Here is an 18,369-nt window from a genome sequence, read left to right on the forward strand (position 1 = left end):
CCAGTGTCTTCCTCTGAAATGTAGCCTTCAGCTTCTGGTATTTGTTGGAGGTACCCCATCCAAGTACTAACCAGGGCTGGCCTTGCTTAGCTTTATGTACATTTCAGTACATTTCTGACTTACAGTGACCCTTTCATGGGGTTTTCTTCACAGAATTTGTTCAGAAAGTGTTTGGTCTTGCCCTCCTCAGACTGAGAGAGTGTGACTTGCTGAAGGTCACCCAGTGAGTTTCCTTGACTGAACAGGTATTTGAACCATGGTCCCCAGAATTAGTGGGGTGAATTTATAGGCATTTGTAATTATTTTGTTCTGAACCATAATACTCTTGGGAATAAGTCTTACTGACACAAAACACTTACATTTTTGCAATCACAGCTTTAACCTGATGTCAAAATATAAAAAGAGCTATGCTGGGTTAATCCAAAATTCCCCTGAGGATCAGCCATAAAACCCTTGGTCACCTTGGACAAGTCACATGCTCTCAGCCTCAGGGGAAGGCAATGGCAAATGTCCTCTGAACCAACCTTGCCCAGAAGACCCCATGATAGGTTCGCCATAAGGTTACCATAAATCGGAAACAACTTGAAGACACACAGCAACAACAACCTTCTTCTCACAGCACAGTGGAGGATTCTCTATTGCAAGATGCAATTGCAACTACCAAACTGAAATTCAACAAGTTCAGAATTCTGGATTAACCCAGCATAGCTCTTTTTATATTTTGACATCAGGTTAAAGCTGAGATTGTTGTTGCTGTGTGTCTTCAAGTCATTTCGACTTATGGTGGCCCTATGTGGAACCTGGATGCAGAGAAGGGGCATTGTATTCTCACAACCTGTTGTGCACTGCCATCTTATAAATCCCTTCATTGAAATGCAGAATACAAATCTTCAAAACAAGTTAAATAAAGTAAGTGAAGAAAGTGACCATATTTTACCTCAGCTAAATATACAACAACCTGGAATGACTAGCAACATTTAAAAAATATTTTTTTAAAAAAAAAGATCATCTGAAAAGAATATGGCCTTTGAACTTTGTAACACTGAAGAAATGTAGATCTAATACCAAAATTATGCCTACTCAAGAATAGCTGACAAATTATTATCCACTTCCCCACTTTCCCAAGCAGTGAGTTCCCAGAACAGTACTACCAGGTGTGGTTTCTTTTCAGTGAGAATGTCCTGGTGGTATACATTGTTTTTGTATTTTTATTTTAAAATATACATGTAATGTACAAATGGAAACAAGTACAGTATTGGAAATGAATAGCAGAAACCCAGAGATCAAATTAGGCTGTTCCTCTTCTATTCCCAGTTTCAGCTACATCCATGGATTCTGGAAAACAGAGGTTTTCTTTCCCTGCCTATTACAAATGCAAAAGTGTTGTTTCTTATGCATTCCTCTCCATGGCACAGGATTCTGCCCCATCCCCTCAGACAATTGCACATATTCAAGAAATCTCCACAGTCATTAAGAAGCATTAAGAATCTTTTGTTGAAGAATCTAGCTATTCATTAGTAGTGATCAAGCCATTCAGATTCACAACTCTCCTTGCCTTCAGAAGAAATTTGCTATCAAGCTGAAATAGCTGTTCTGAGAGCTGAAATGGGCAGTGGCTACAGGCTTCCCAAAGAGAAAATAAGTAGACAAATTAACAAAACATTTAAAAGCATTAAAAGCATATATTGCTGTTATGTGGCTTCAAGAGAGCCAGCATGGTGTAGTGGTTTAAGTGTTGGGCTGGGACACTGGGAGACCAAGTTTGGAATCCTTGCTTGGCCATGGAAACTTACAGGCTGAGTTGGGCAAGATCTTGGGGACACTCTTCCTTCCTTCCACTCTTCTGAGGAAGGCAAAGGCAAACCCTCTCTGAACAAATCTTGCCAAGAAAACTCCCCTGACAGGTTTGCCTTAGGGTTGCCATAAGTTGGAAACAACACTGGGAGACCAGGGCGTGAATACCTATTTGCCCATGGAAACTCACTGAGTGACCTTGGGCACATTCTCTCAGCCTCAGAGGAAGGCAAAGGCAAACCCTCTATGAACCTATCTTGCTACGATAACCTTGTGACAGGTTTGCCATAGGGTCCTGGTAAATTGGAAACAACTTGAAGGCACATAATAGTCACACATGTCTTCAAATTGACCCTGGCATGGTATAGACCACCCCTTTGGGGCAGCCTGCACCTACCTCTTTCCCCGGAGGATTGGGGAAAGTGTTCAAATGGTTACACTATGCTGCTTTGCTATTGTTACTCTCTCCAGGTTGAATTCAAAGTCATAGAGACCTGTTAGCCTGGATCAGTATGCAAAGGGGCCTGGTGGCATCTTTAAGACTAACAGAAAGAAAGAAGCTGGTAGTATAAGCTTTAGTAAACTTAAGTCTTCTTCCTCAGATGCATGAATGAAGTGACAGATTAGATTAGACCTAAGGAATCAGTTGCTAAATGGTGAGTCTTGAGACAGCGTGGTGTAGTGGTCTGAGCATTGGACTAGGACACTGAGCCCAAAGTTCGAATCCCTGCTCAGCCATATAAACACACTGGGTGACCTTGGGCAAATCACACTGTCTCCACCTCAGAGAATGACAAAGACAAATCACCTCTGAAAAAGCTTCCCTTGAAAACCCTATATAGGTTTGCCATAGGGTACCATAAGTAGAACTTGAAGTCACACAACTAAAAATCATCACTTATAGAAATCCCATTGATTCAATGGGGCCAGTGTAGCTGAGACTAGCAACTGAATGTAGGCACTGGAATTGTAAAACTTTAAAAGACAAAAACCATGTCTTTGCCTAAAGCTATTGTTTCACTCAGAGATACTGGCACATTTACATTAAAATAACATTCCTTTCAGACTCCTAGCTGCTTTTTCGCTTCTCACAAAAAATTATAATGTCTTTAATTGACCATTCTGCTCCTCAGTGACAGGTTTAGATTGAAAATGCCAAGAATTTCACTTTTTACCGTGTGTTTCTTCTTCCAGAAATAATATTCTAGTTCACCAAAGTATATAACAAATTCTAAAAAGCCTCTAGAAATATTTTATTTCTAGTTATCTGAAATCCATGGTGTCCTTATTATAGCGAGTGGCAAGTCATGCTCTCAGCCTCAGGGGAAGGCAATGACAAAACTCCAAGATAGGTTTGCTTTAGGGTTGCCATAAGTCTAAAATGACTTGAAGGCACATGGCAACAACAATAAATGATGATGGAGATTACCGCACTGGGGTAAAAACGTACCCCAATGCGTTCTCACGGGTGCGAGCACAGAGTGTGATGGGAACCCAATGGGGCCCAGAACGCTAGTTTACTGCTCGGCAGAACGCCGCTGTCGCCGCCGGGCATTCCCATCGGGTTCTCAATGTGTTCCAGGAGATGCCATTTCTGGGGTCAGTTTCAAAGCGTTCCCAGAAATGGCGTCTCATGGAACACATTGGGAACCCGATGGGAACGCCCGGCGGCAACGGCAGCGTTCCGCCATGCAGTAAACTAGTGTTCTGGGCCCCATCGGGTTCCCATCGCGCTCCATGCTCGCGGCCGTGAGAACACATTGGGGAACGTTTTTACCCCAGTGCGGTAATCTCCGATGATGATGATACCAAAGTAGGCTTTGCTCCTCTTTCTCTTGCAGCAGAAATTAATCCCAAATCTGTAGTTGTTTCCACTGCTTAGCAAAGAACCTGTAGGCACATTTTAAAGAAGATGAAACGACCAAATTGTTCTCCTTGTGAAAGTTGGAGGAAAAGGTTTTCCTTTCTTCCCTTTGCTACTCATGACTGCTTCCTTTGTCAATCTACTGAGTGTGTGTGCTGGTGTCTTCAAATCTGGCAACCTCATTCATTTCATAAGGTTTACTTAGACAAGGAATAATCTGAGGTGGTTTTGTCAGTTTGTTGCTCTGAAATATAGCCTAGAGCATTGGGAATTTGTTGGTGACTTCTCATCCAAGTACTAACTAGGGCTGACCCTGTTTAGTTTCCAAGATCAGACAGGATCTGGTGCCTTCTGGTGCCTTTAGTGTATCTAGGCCCCTCAATCTAAACTGCAGATCTATGTCCAGTCATATCAGTCTCCTAGTCTCTTGGTTTGGAAGGAGCAATCTATGCAAGCTTATGGCCAGTCCCATTTTTATTATCCCAATGATTGGGGATGTACAAAGGCATACATGTGGGGCAAAGGTGATGGTGAGGCAATATACTCAATTGCTGAGAACTGTGGGGTCCATTTACTAGGATATTAATCACTTCTTGGAAGTTCTGGGATACACAAACATTTTCACAAACTAGCAGCAGTATTTCATAGTCCAAGCTCATGAGTAAGTGTTTGCCTGTCTGCCAATATTCCCTTGAGCATTGCCAGCACTCCCTACAACTGCAAATCTGGGTAGAAGCTAGGCAGTGATGGGCCTTCAGAAAGATTGCCCACTCTTGCTCAGCTTCTCACTGTAGGCCCCTGATAAACTTTGAAAATTCACAAAAGATGCAATTCAAAAACCAATGATCTAGATCAGTTCAATGCAGGGTGCCCAACGTCACCCACGTGGGTTTCCATGGCTGAGCAGGGATTCAAACCCTGGTCTCCAGTCCTAGTCCAACACTTAAGCCAGTATACCATGATTTACTTTCTATTAATATGTCTAATTCTGAGATCAGCAAACTTCAGCCATGTATAACTCTCAGCCTAATTTTTCTTCAAAAAACAAACACTTAACAGCTTCATCCTCACTTCAAAAGCTTATTGGAAGCAGAAGTTTTAAATCCATGGAAATGCAATCTTCCTCTCCCCAACAGCTTGTGAAAGATCAGGAGGAGGGGAAAAGGAGTGGCAGAAAGAAAACAAGAGAGAAAAGTAGCTTGCAGAAGGAAAGAAAAGGAGCAATCCTGCTCATTACTGAATCTGGTTTCATCTACTGATGGCTTCCAATTGCCTTCTACCAGCATGAGGTCCCTGACAGATTACATCTGATTACCACCACCTCTAGTCTAATTCCTTCAAGCCAATAGTTCCCAAACGTTGATTTGGATGTCAGCTCCCAAACTTAGTCCCAGCAATTTTTAACCAACAGAAATTCTGGGAGCTGAAGTCCAAAACATCTGGAGAACCAAAGTCTGGGAACCACTGCTTTAAGGGATATATAAACTAATGGCCAATCATCATGTTTTGTGGTAATTAATTCTGAAAGCTAGTTAGGGACTGGATAAAGTTGTACTGTACTTTCTCCTGGTTCTCATGCTGGTCCATTTTGTTAGAAAACCCAAAAGGCTATTTTCAAATTTTAATATTTCCCCTAATTATTGTCAACCCAACACAGCAAGTATGCAGTTTTGTGTAAATGTATCGGGGAGCAGATGCTCTTAAAAACAATTGGATTTCTGAGTAGATGGGATCAGACTCTATACTGAATTTTCTGCTTGACACAAAAGATAATCAGTCACTATAGCAGCAGAAGTTTGAACCTACCTCTTCTGGAGTCCCCCCCCCCCCAGGCATTTTTCTGCCTTCATCACCTGCCACTCCTTTGCAATACTAGAGAGTATAACAATGAGCACATCCTATTTGTATACTGATAATATGGAGAGTTTCCATGTAGTCTGAAAAACTTAGTCAAATCACATTCCTGTCTTAGTCATCACACACAGACAGACACACAAATGTATAGAAGTTGAGGCCCAATGTTTTTCCCCCTGATGATTACTGGAATATCATATGTCAATAGGAACTACAGACTTACTGTTTACAAAGCCCCTGGAAGCCTCTTTTTGCTGTTGTTGAGAGCCTTCAAGTCATTTCTGATTTATGGGGAATATAAGGTGAAGGGAGGGGGTTTCCTTGGCATGATTTGTTGAGAGGGGTTTGCCTTTGCCTTCCTCTGAGGCTCAGAGTATGTGATTTGTCCAAGGTAGTGGCTGAGTAGGGATTTCCATGGCTGAGTGGGGATTTGAACCCTGAGTAGTCCAGTACTCAAACCACTATACCACACTGGCTCTCAAGCTCCCCTCTTACAAAGTCTTTTTAAAAGTCTACCCACTCATCCTTTTCCTTCTTGTCCTGTCTGGTTTTTTTTAGCAGCATCAGCATTGGAAGGATGGTGCAACAGCTGCAAAACAACAACAGACTTTTGGTGTCAGGTTACAGCAGTGTATCTGCAGTAAATGAGGCAGTAAAGCTCAGAAGGAATGTCATTCCACTGTAGGCGATATTACTATAGCTGTGTGTCTATATTTGTTGTTGTGTGGCTTCAAGTCGTTTCCAACTTATGGTGACCCAAAGGCCACCCTATCATGGGCTTTTCTTAGCAAGTTTCTTCAGAGGGGGTTTGTCATTGCCACCCTCTGAAGCTGAGAGAGAGTGTGACTTGCCTAAAATCACCCAGTGGTTTTACATGTCAAGTCAGTATTCACACCCTAGTCTCCAGAATCAAATCACTACACCACACTACTAAGCAGCTACTTCCTCCAGAATCCTTTACTGAGTATGTATGAACAGCAAAACAGCATGAAAATAGGAAAGCAGATAAGCACGCCCCACCAACTATGCCCCCACATCATGTTAAAAAAATCAGAGCTTGGCCACTAAAACAGAAATTAGAAGTGGAGAGTGGGTAAAGAAAAAAACATGATTCCTGGATGCATTTTGGAAAAAAAAACCTTTCAAATGTTCTATAGAAAGTTAAAAAGTGTTTTGTTTTGTTTTTGTTTTTGTTTTTTTACTTATGCAAGGCTTATCTGATCAAGTTGTTTCATTTCACATGTGTGTATTGTTAGTTTTGGATTTAAAAAAGTTTGCTGAAAGATGTTAAACAGTTTTTCTTTTTGTGGGTGTGTGGTGTAGGAGCCTATTCTTTCCATGTTATTTCAGTCAACTTTTCTGCTAAAGAACTTATACCCAGAAATACATTTACTTCATTAACTGAAGTATACCCTGTACATACCTAAAGTGCACCTATAGGTTGTCAAGTGAAGATCAAGAGACTTTGCATCATGAAAACCTCTGGATGACCTTGGGCACTTTACATGCTCTCAGCCTCAGGAGAAGGTAATTGCAAATCGGCTCTGAACAAACCTTGCCAAGAAAATGATAGGGTTACCTTAGGGCTGTTGTAAGGCAGAAACGACTTGAAGGCACACAACAACAAACTCATATAGAAAAATATAATTATGGTGCTCAAATGGACAAATAACCTCCCTTTCCTTTCCTGCCTGGTATAGCAAGCGGGACTCTAGTTGTACTTCAGTAAAGCCAAAGAGAGAGGCAGATGAGTGAACTGTTCTATAATTTCTTGTTGTCCTTGAGCTGTTCATGCAGTGTTAGGCAATCTGATGTTTTGGACTACATTTCCCAAATCCCTGAACAAATCTTGCTGGTAGGCAATGATGGGAGTTGCAGCCAATAAAATCTCAAGGCCCCAAGCTTGCCTACTTGTGTCCTAAAGCCATAGGCAGAGACACTGAATCTGTGCCAACCTGGCAACCTCGTTTGTGGGAGCAGCAATGTATCTGGGTAATTGCTATGCTTGTAAAAAGAAAAAGAACAAAGCAGGAAAAAAATGTTGGCACGATCTGGTCTATGAGAGGCATATTACCCATATGTAAAGGATCCCAGTTCATTTTCGTAAAGGTCCTTTGGTTCCATATTCATGCATGTGTAAACACTGCAATGGTCTATTTGAAGAAAAAGGAAGTCTGTTCAAATCTTCTATATACCCACTCAGCAACCATTCTGTGGCTACTACAAATTAACCTTTCCCTGAAGCAATAACATACACCAAGTGGAGAGGAAAACCTGCTTGTGGGTAACAAAGGGATGTGCCTACCTTCTTCCTGTAATGGTTTTGTATGTTTCCTACATTTATGTAGACGTGAATGGAAAGAGGAAAGAACACAAGGTTAATTTAAATCTTCATGGGATCTTCCACTGGATCATTCTGGATGATATTTAGTACACTAACATATGGTATAAGTGTTGTAAACTTCCACAGAAACTTTAATCTAGCAGAACACTAATCACAGTCAGTACACTATGAAATGTTAAACTTTTTGGATATCCTTTTCCAACATCTCTGAAGGATCTTATCTTCAAATATGAGCCTACGTTGACTCTTGAGATCTTTGGAAGAGTCCTTTTTGTCAGCACCACTACCTTCCAAGGCAGGTTTGGTGGGAACAACGGAGGGGGCCTTTTCAGTGGGTGCTCCCAGGCTTTAGGCTAGGATGACCCCCTACCTCTAGTCCTTCCATTGCCAGGAGAAAGCTTTTCATTTTTGACAGGTGTTTGGAAACTGACTGGTAGAGTTTCTAATAGTGAGCTCTTTTGCTATCTTATCTTTATGCATTTAATGAATTTGTTCTAATTGGTTTTAATTTCAATGCATAATTGAATTCTATTTTTAAAATTTCCTTTTGTATGTTTTTATTTATGACTCTATAGAAGATTTAACTGTGTGTTTTAGCTTCTGTAGGTTGGTCTGAGTCTCAGTACAGCAGAAAAAAGCAGAATAGAAATGAATTAATAATAGTAACGCTAACCTGAGATGGAGCAATTAAAAATAGTATTTTACCACCTTCTGTAGCTGCCTGAGTGAGGCCTATGAGTGTACAGTCTATGTGCTTATAGATTCGGGATCACTTTTTTATAGTACTATTTAAAAGACCATCTATTTGCCACATTTCTAAGTCTGCTTTCTTAAATTATGACCTTTTTTCACATTTCCTGTGACAAAAATAATTAAAAATCTACATGAACCTGATTTTAATACAGAAATTTCTTTCTTCATAGGCATCTTTTAAAATGAAACAGCACCAACTTTAAAAGTGTAATTTTTACAGAGCCTTTAAAATGTATTATACGCTTTTGTTATATATTTTCGAATAAAAATATATTAGATTTTCTTGGGGAGAAAGTCACCATTTTAGACTGTTGCAAAAATAATAATAATCTTGTATCACCTTAAAGAGTGACAGTCTAAATCCTTCATCAGAGGCTGCAATGTGTAATTTTATGATGATGTAGCTACATCTCTGACATGTTATGTAACCTTTTTAATGCATGAGCATGTGCTATCTGATTGTGCTACAGCACCCATAGAGCTATGTCCCCATAGTGCAATGGGACCATTGCACAATGGCCGTGCTGCTAACTCTGCTTGCACAATGTTCGTGATGGTGTAACTACAGCTTTCTCCACACATGAGCATAAGAACACTGCACAATGGTGCAGTTCAACTTGTTAGTTGCTTTGTTGCTTCATGACTGTTAGTTGCTTGTTGTTGTTGTTAACTTCCATCAAGTCAATCAACTTCCACTTATGACAACCCTATGAATGAGAGACTGTCAAGTCTTCCTGCTATTGTGCTATCATCTGCAGCTCTGCTCAGGTCACGCAGACCCAGGGCCATGGTTTCCTCGACTGAGTCTATCCATCTGGAATGCAGTTTTCCTCTTTTCCTGCTTCCTTCTATCTTACCAAGTATTACTTTATTTTCTAGTAAATCATGTATTCTTGTGATATGTCGAAAGTACAAAAGTCCCAGTTTAGTCATCTAAGGCGCAGTCCAGACCAGCACTTTGCGCCAGCCTGGCCACGTACTAGGGTTGCGCGAGGGCAGAGCAACCGCATGCCCCCAACCCTAGTACATGGCGGTGGTGGCATAATAATGGCGGTGCCCTGTGTACATGGGTGCTGCCATTGTTACGTAAAAGCCGCACGACTTTTCACGGGTTCTTTATCAACAAGAAAGAAGTCACGGTTTGGTGGCTGCGGCTTCGCTCCAGAGGAAAAACGGGTGCCTGCAGGTTTTCCGGCAGTCTGTACTGCACCTTAGTTCCTAGGGAGCGTTCAGGCTTGATTTGCTCTAGGACCCATTGATTTGTAATTTCAGCAGTCCATTGTATCTGCAGTCCAGAGTTCGTCTAGCTCCCAGTCAACTAGGCTGGCATCTTCAGAGGTTGGTAGCATGGAAGTTCACTTCCATGCCACCACCCTTTGAAGATGCCAGCCACAGATGCAGGTGAAATGTCAGGAATAAATTTGTTCCAAAACATGGCCATATAGCCTGGAAAACCCACAGAAAACTGTGGCGGGATACAGACCGCCCAAAAAGGGCAGTCTGCCAGCACCTCCTTTTCCACCAGCGGGAAGTCGCAGCGGATAAACCATGCAGTTTCCCACTGCAAAAAAGAACCCACAAAAAACAGGTTTTCTGGCACGTTTGTGGCATCACAAGTGCACCACAACATGCAGACGCCAAGCGCCCGTCGTGTCAAAATGGTGGCGCCCGTGTGTACAGGGCACTGCCATTTTGATGTACGGAATATGTATTAGGGTTAGGGAGCATCTGCATGGTGCGTGCTCCTTAACCCTACTACCGCTGCCACCACGCCACATTTTGCCCGTCTGTACCAGACCTGTGGACGCCAGCCGTAAAAGTCTTCAACTTCACATCTAACACACCTTATTTGGCATAAGCTTTTGTGGATCCCAACCCACAAGATTATGTTATTTTTATAGTGAAATCATTGCTAATTCCAGGCAAAGATCTCCAGAGAAGTTATCTCATATATGGGGTATCTTTTCCAAAAAGCCAAAACGTCATCATTATATATTTAATTTCTGATGGTGTGGATAGTGAACACTCCTGTACAAACCACAGACTTTGGATAGCCTTGTGTAATTGAGGTGTTTTTGAGATACATGACTGATGAGTTATTTAATTCTGGGTAACAGTCAGCCCTGTCAGAGGACCAACTAAATTCCATGGGATTAGGATTTCACCTCCACTAATTCATCTAGTCTGATCCTTTGCCCAAAGGCAGGCTATTTACACTATCTATGCCCACCCTTGCCTTGAAACATCCAAGGAAAGCAATTCCCTATCTCTCCTTTACCTCCAGTATAACCTTACTTGAATCCCATTATGTCAGAGGGAAAACTTCAAAGTAAGTTCCTGAAACTTGAAATATAAATACAAGTATTTGATTTACATACAAGAGTAAATCCAACATTTTTATTCTTAGCAGAATTTGCTCTATTTCCATGGGGGCCTTTTATTTTATCTATTTTACTTCTATGCTACAAAGCTAGAAAGAGAAAAGGCACCAGAAATCAAAATGGGTTTGCTTTTTCAAATGCACAGAATTTTAGGTCACATGCTTGCTGTTTAAGCATGATGTCCTTTATAGGGGATTATGCTGATATGGGGAGTGTGATGAATTTTTTGGGTTGTTCATCAGTTATGAAACTGCTTTGAAAAAGTATGAGATGATGGAATAAATGCTTAAAACAGAAAAGCAATGTATTGACTGCACTTATTCCCCTGAACAGATTGCCCTTAAGTTTCCAGGCAAAAGCCTGCAGAGACTCCTGAAGTATCTATTCAATTAGTAAAGTTAGGGTTTACCAAATTGTATATTTTGCTTATTTTTGCTTATTAATAATTTTAGGGGGAAACTGTATTTGGTTCATATGTTTAAATATTTTCACTTGATATCCTTCAGTATGGTACAGATCATACATTGTTGTTATCCACTCTCAAGTCGATCTTGACCCATGGTGACCCTGTATATGAGACATCTCCAGGACTCCTTATGCTCCACTGCTCTGCTCAGATCCTGCAAATTCATACCTATGACCTCAATAGAGTCTATCTAGCAGGGCCTTCCTCTCTTACTGCTTCTCTCTACCTTTCCGACCATTATTTCCCAGTGAATTGTGCCTCCTCGTGATGTGGCCAAAGTACAACAGCCTCAGTCTAGTCATTTTGGCTTCCAGAGAGATTTCTGGTTTGATCTGCTCTCGGACCCATTTGTTTGACTTCTTGGCTGTCCATGGTAACCTTAGCATTCTTCTCTGGCACCACATCTCAAATGAATTAATTCTCTTCCTATCTGCTTTCTTAACTGTCCAGCCCTCACATCCATACATGGTAACAGGGAACACAATGGCTTGTATGATTCTAACTTTCGTGCTCAGTTGTATGCCTTTACATTTTAGGATATTTTCTAGTTTTCTCATAGCTGCCCTGCCCATTCTTAGTCTTCTTATGATTTCTTGCCTGCAGTCCCCACTCTAATCAATATGTGATCCCAGGTTTGAACATTTTTTTTACTGTTTCTATTTCCTCATTGTCTAGGTTGAATCTGTAAATTTTCTGTGCTCATTATTTTTGTTTTCTTTATGTTCAGCAATAAGCCTGCCTTTGCACTTTCCTCCTTGAGTAGTTGTTCTGTGATGTTTTCAGCTAGTAGTATGGTGCCTTCTGCGTATCCTAGATTGTCAATATTAATTCCTCCTATTTTCATTCTCCCTTCTGTGACAGATCATACTACACTGGGTTAATTTCTGATATGCTTGTGTGATAATGTTGTTCCTTCACTTCCTTGGTGAATGAAAGCCATGGAGGCAAACCTACCTCTCTGTTCTAGGCACATTGGATGGAATTCAGAGAAAATCAAGCACAATAAAAAACACAAATACTATACATGTTCATCGAGAAGAAATCCCCACTCTGTTCCAATGTAGTTTCTCTCAGGGAAATGTATAGAGAATTGTATCCAGTTCCCGTTGTAACCAATATGAGTCACGATTTATGGCTTGTTGATTTCAATAGGAACAAAAGTGTATGTCAAAACAAGACAAAGTCACATACATAGAATTTTATGACACTGTTATTATATTTCATGCAAGTGAGCACATTAAAAGTCATTTCTATTTACAGCATTGCTGGCAACGGTTTTTCAGTGAAGGGCTTCCACACAGGGACACCTTTGAATAGGTAGGGCCACCCTTATTTTCTCACTTTCCCCTTCCCTTCTCACCAAATGGGTTGCCAAGAAAGGAAGGATTACTTTTGCCAGGGAGGTCTCTAATTATTGCATTCAAAATCTGAATTAAGAAATTAAGTTAAAATGTATAGGTTCTGCTCTACCCACCCACACTTACTCTAGAAGAAGAATCACTCTCACCTTTCCAAGTGCAGACTATTGGGCACACCTCCCTGTGAAAATATAATAATGCCCAAGGGTGATACAGTCTTCAAAGAAGTCTGAGCTTTGTGTCGCAAATAGAATAAAGTTGTGTAATTAATGATGATAAAAACTGAACACAAAGGTCATTACAGTACTGCCAAGAAAGATCTGGAATAATAAGGTGTTACATTGAGAGGAAGCGACAAGAGTGCAAATACAGATAAATGTATTTGGTTTGTATTACAAGACTGGCATAGTTTGACATAATGCTAGTGGTGTGAAAATCCCCATTAGCACAGTTCCAGTGGATGACACACTTGCACACAATGTACACAATGCAAAAATATGCCAAAATATTTTGGATACTTCCCTTGTGCTATCTCAAAAATACCTAGTACAGTGAATCTTCTTCCAAAGTGATGACCATATAGAAGGTAAAATACCTTTAACAAACTTTATTAGTGAAATGGGTGTCATGTCTGTGGCAGTATTGGGGACAAAAATAGGACAAGGAATCTTGAAGAGGATCCCTGGGGACACAAGGCATCCTTATTCATGGAGGACCATCTATTAGAAAGTTCTTCTTCCTCCTCATTCTCAAAATGACAGACTCCGAGTCCTGTTCAGATGGACTCTCAAATGCTCCCAGCAGACATTAGTAGTAGAGAACAGCATACAGGCAAAAGACTCTCAGTTTAATGGTGTCCCTTATATAAAATGGCAAAATCAAGTTTTGTTGTTTGGATTTTATATAAAGTATATATTTAAATATTTTAAGACTATGGTTGGTTGAATCCATAAATAAAGAATCTGTAAATACAGAGGGCTGACTGTAAGTGCATTTAAGCTGCTAATTCCTTTGCATCTCTTGAATGTGTATGAGCCATATGATTTTTACAGTGATAAACATTTGACACTGTACTGTTTTTATGATGCAGTTCTTAAATGATTCATATTACTGCCTACCATCAGGAAGTTATAAAACAAAGGAGGATATAATTTAAATTGAGATGAGCACAGTGCAGAGACGTTGTTGCACCTCAACTCTCGTCAGCTCTAGCCAGCATTCCTAATGGAAAATGGAGAAGAACACTGAGAGTTACAGTCCACAAACATCTGTAGTGCTACACTTTGCCACTCTTGATTTGACTGTATCTCCTGTGGTCTTCCATGAGTATAAATGAATCAGAGCATATAGGTTACTCCATAGAAGGTGCTGTCTGAATATGGCATGGTATCTTAAAAAGTGTTTATTCAGCCATATGTTATATGGGTTGAGAATTAAGCATGAATTTATCTGTATGCAAAGACACTTCAAGTGATTTAATTTTTCTGGATTACTTCACCTCAGTATCAATTATTAGCACACTACTAATCTTGCTGCATCACAGTGCACTGGGTTAGACTATTGAATTCACTATCACATAATGTAGTGATGGTTATCCATTCAGATGAAGCCATCAGTGCATTTTGTAATTATATATGTCGTTGTTGTTATTAATTGCCCTCAACTCAACACCGACTCGTGGCAATTCTCATCCACAGATGAGACATCTCCAAGACCCACTGTCTTCACATTCTCTGAAAATTGAGGCCCATGACCTCATGTAGTGAGTCTATCCATCTGGCATGCAGTCCTCCTCTTTCTACTGCCTTTTACTTTTTCCTAGCATTATTGTCTTTTCTAGTGAGTTATGCTTTATAAGGTGATCAAAGTATGACAGTCTTAGGTTCATCATCTTGGCTTCAAGGGAGAGTTCTGGCTTGATCTATTTTCGGACCCATTTGTTTGTCTTTTTGGCCATCCAAGGTATCCTTAGCAGTCTTCTCCAGCATCACATCTCAAACAAGCTGATTTTCTTTCTTTCAAACTGCTTTTTTCACTGTCCAGTTCCCCACATCACTACATGTTAATGGGGAATACAATGCCTTAGACAATTCTAACTTCAGTGCACAGTTGTATATTTTTATACTTCAGGATATAACTAGTTCTTTCACTGCTGCCCTTCCCATTCCTATTCTTCTTTGCATTTCCTGACTGCAGTCACTGTTGTCAATGTTTGAGCCAAGGTACAGGAACTCTTTAACTATTATGATTTCATCATTGCTTAGGCTAAACTTATTTAGATTCTCTGTAGTCATTATTTTTGTTTATGTTCAGCAGTAAGCTTGCCTTTGCACTTTCTTCGTTTACCTTCCTTAGTAATTGCTCCAAGTGTGATGTTTTCCACTACTACTAGTAGTAAGATTGTTGTTATTCCTTCCTCCTATCTTTACTCCTCCTTCTGAGTCTAGACCTGCTCTTTGTATATTTTCTGCATACGGGTTGAACAGATAGAATGCAGCCCTTTGCCAATTGGGAACTATTCTGTTTCTAGATATTCTCCAAGTAGCTTCTTCTCCAAAATACAGATTTCTCATCAGGACTATCAAATGTAATGGCACTCCCATGTCTTTAAGTGTGTTCTATAGTTTTTCATGATCTATGTAATCAAAGGCTTTGCTATAGTCTATGAAGCACACGCTGATCTTCTGGAATTCTTTGGTGCACTCCATTAACCATTCTGTGTTTGCAATATGATCCTTAGTGCCTCTTCCTTTCTTGAACGTTGCTTGCACCTTTGGGATTTCTCTCTCCATATATGATTGGAGTCTGTGCTGCAGAATTTTGAGCATGGTTTTGCTTTTGCTGCAGTCCTATAGTTGCTGCAGTCTTTTGTGTCTCCTTTTTTGTGGATTGGAATATATGTTTGTATGTGTGTACACACACACACATACATTTAACCTCCAGACCCAGAGGCAAATATGCTTCTGTATCCTAACTGCTGCTGTTTGTGTGACCTAGCATACCAGCATGGTTTTCTTGTGAAATGGCTGTTGTAAGTAGACCAAATTAAGCCCAATTTAATGAGGCACAGTGGATGTACATCAAGAGAAAATATTATTCACTGTAAAGAAATGGGCCGCGAGCCACAATGTCTATGCATAACATATACTCTGAAAGAGAGGTTACTATTTCTCCATAATATGGAGGAACAGAATGGTTCCCCATTGGCAAGGAGGTCAGAACCATGCATTTTATCCCACTGTTTAATGTATAAGCAGAACATGTCAAATGGAAAGAAGTATTAGTCTCAGGAGAAGCAGGCATGAACATTAGAGGAAGAAATGTCAATAATTTAAGATGTTCAGATGGCACCATATTACTTGCACAAAACAGAAAAGACTTGAAATGACTACTTCTGCAAGTTAATGAAGAAAATACAAAAGCAGGACTGTTGTTTTTAACTGTCCTTGAGTCAATTCCAACTCATGGCGACCCTGTGGAGGAGACATCTCCAAAAATCCCTATCCTCCTTTGCTGTGTTTAAATCCTGTACACTCAGGCCCATGATCTACCTGATTGAGACCATCAACCTGGCATGTGGTCTTCCTCTCTTTCTACCACTATCCACCTTTCCTAGCATCATTGTCTTTTATAGTGAACCATGGCTTCTCATGATGTGGCCAAAGTATGACAGCCTGTTTAGTCATCTTGGTTTCCAGGGAGAGTTCAGGCTTGATCTGTTCAAGGACCCATTTGTTTGTCTTTTTAATGGTGTTCTCAGCACTTTTTTTCCAGCACCACATCTCAAATGAGTATACTTTCTTCTTATCCACTTTCTTCACTGTCCAGTTCTCATATCTGTACATACTGATAGGGAATACAGTGTCTTGGACGGTCCTAACTTTAGTACACTGTTGTATATCTTTCCACTTTAGGATTTCAACTAGTTCTTTCATTGCCGTCCTTCTAATTCCTTGTCTTCTTCTGATTTCTTGACTACTTACTCTGCTCTGGTCAATATTTGATCCAATGAATGGGAAATCTTAAACTATTTCAATTTACTCATTATCTAGATTGAATTTATGTAGATCTTCCATGGTCATTATTATTTTTTTCTTTATGTTCAGGCTTGCCTTTGCATTTTCTTCTTTAATTTTCCTTAGTAATTGCTCCAAGTCTATGGTGTTTTCCACTAGTATTATGGTGTCGCCTACGTATCTTAGATTGTGCATTTAGAGACATCTAAAACCATGGGCCCTTTCCCCTGGCTGCCCATGTAAGGTTTATTTTGTATCCCAGTGTTGGCTTCTTGTACTATTTGCCTTGTTCTCTGTATAGCTTTCTTTCCTTATTTTTGATGAAAGAATGTTTAACAGTGCTTGCCTATGCATACATAAACATACATATCTTCCAATGAAATCAGCAAGGATTTAAACATTTTAGATGCACAGCATCAGACTGCACACAATAGACATGAGAAGTTGAAGTCCCAAAGTGCAATTTTTGAAAAGGTTGTACACTGTTTCAGGATATTTAATAATCTAGATTCTTGCAGGCTGAATTGTAGTTTGGCATCTTAATCCCCATACTTTTTTGAGCTGTGTGCTAAGAGAGAAAATGCATAGGTGTAAAAGGAGAATGTGATCTGCAGGGGAATCAAGAAACCCTTACTTGTTCCCCTGTGATGTGCTTCAGTACATTACACTTTGTTGTCATTGTGTGTCTTTGTTTTTAGTTTAAGCCCGTTACTGGGTTTTCTTGGCAACATTTGTTCAGAAGGGTTTGGTACTGCCATCATCAGAGCCAGAGAGAGTGGGACTTTTCCAAGGTCTGACAGTGGGTTTCTGTGGCTGAGCCAGGAATTCAAACTCTAGTCTCCAGAATCATTACTGTTCCTTCTTCCCTCTTAGTACACCGCTGTGATCGCTGGAATAGCGGTATAGAAATAAAATTTTATTATTATTATTATTATTATTATTATTATTATTATTATAGAACAAGACCATGATGACCTCTTGGCCATACAAGCTCTTTGCCTTGCACTTTAGTTGATAATTCAAAGATATAGCCGTGTGTCTGTAGAATCAGTTGTAGAGAGATCTTGTTGCACCTTTGAGACTCACTGAAAGAAAGAAGGTGGCAGCAGGAGCTTTTGTTGGCTAAAATCTACTTCCTCAGATGCATTTAGTTGATATTTGGTCTGTAGTCCATTCTAAAGTAACGCTCCTAAGAAATATTAGAATGTAACCTATTTCCAGGTGTGCAAAGAAACCCTGCCAAGAAAAACCCACAATAGGTTTGCCTTAGGGTCGCAATAAGTCTAAAAGGCACACAACAACAACAATAGAATTCAAAGACATGGCTGTGTTAGTCTGGAAAACCAGTATGGAAAGGGGATCTTGTAGCACCTTTCAGACTAAGGTCCAAAGCACACTGCAGAAATAATCCAGTCTGAATCACAGAATCCTAGATGGAAGAGACCGCAACAAGGGCCGTCCAGTCCAACCCCATTCTGCCATGCAGGAAACCTCAGTCAAAGCATCCCCATTGACAGAGGGCCATCCTGTTTGAGATGG

The sequence above is a fragment of the Sceloporus occidentalis genome, unplaced genomic scaffold (genome assembly GCF_023333645.1).
Source record: "Sceloporus occidentalis isolate IW3139 unplaced genomic scaffold, rSceOcc1.0.p SCAF_6, whole genome shotgun sequence".
In the NCBI taxonomy this organism is placed as follows: Eukaryota; Metazoa; Chordata; class Lepidosauria; order Squamata; family Phrynosomatidae; genus Sceloporus; species Sceloporus occidentalis.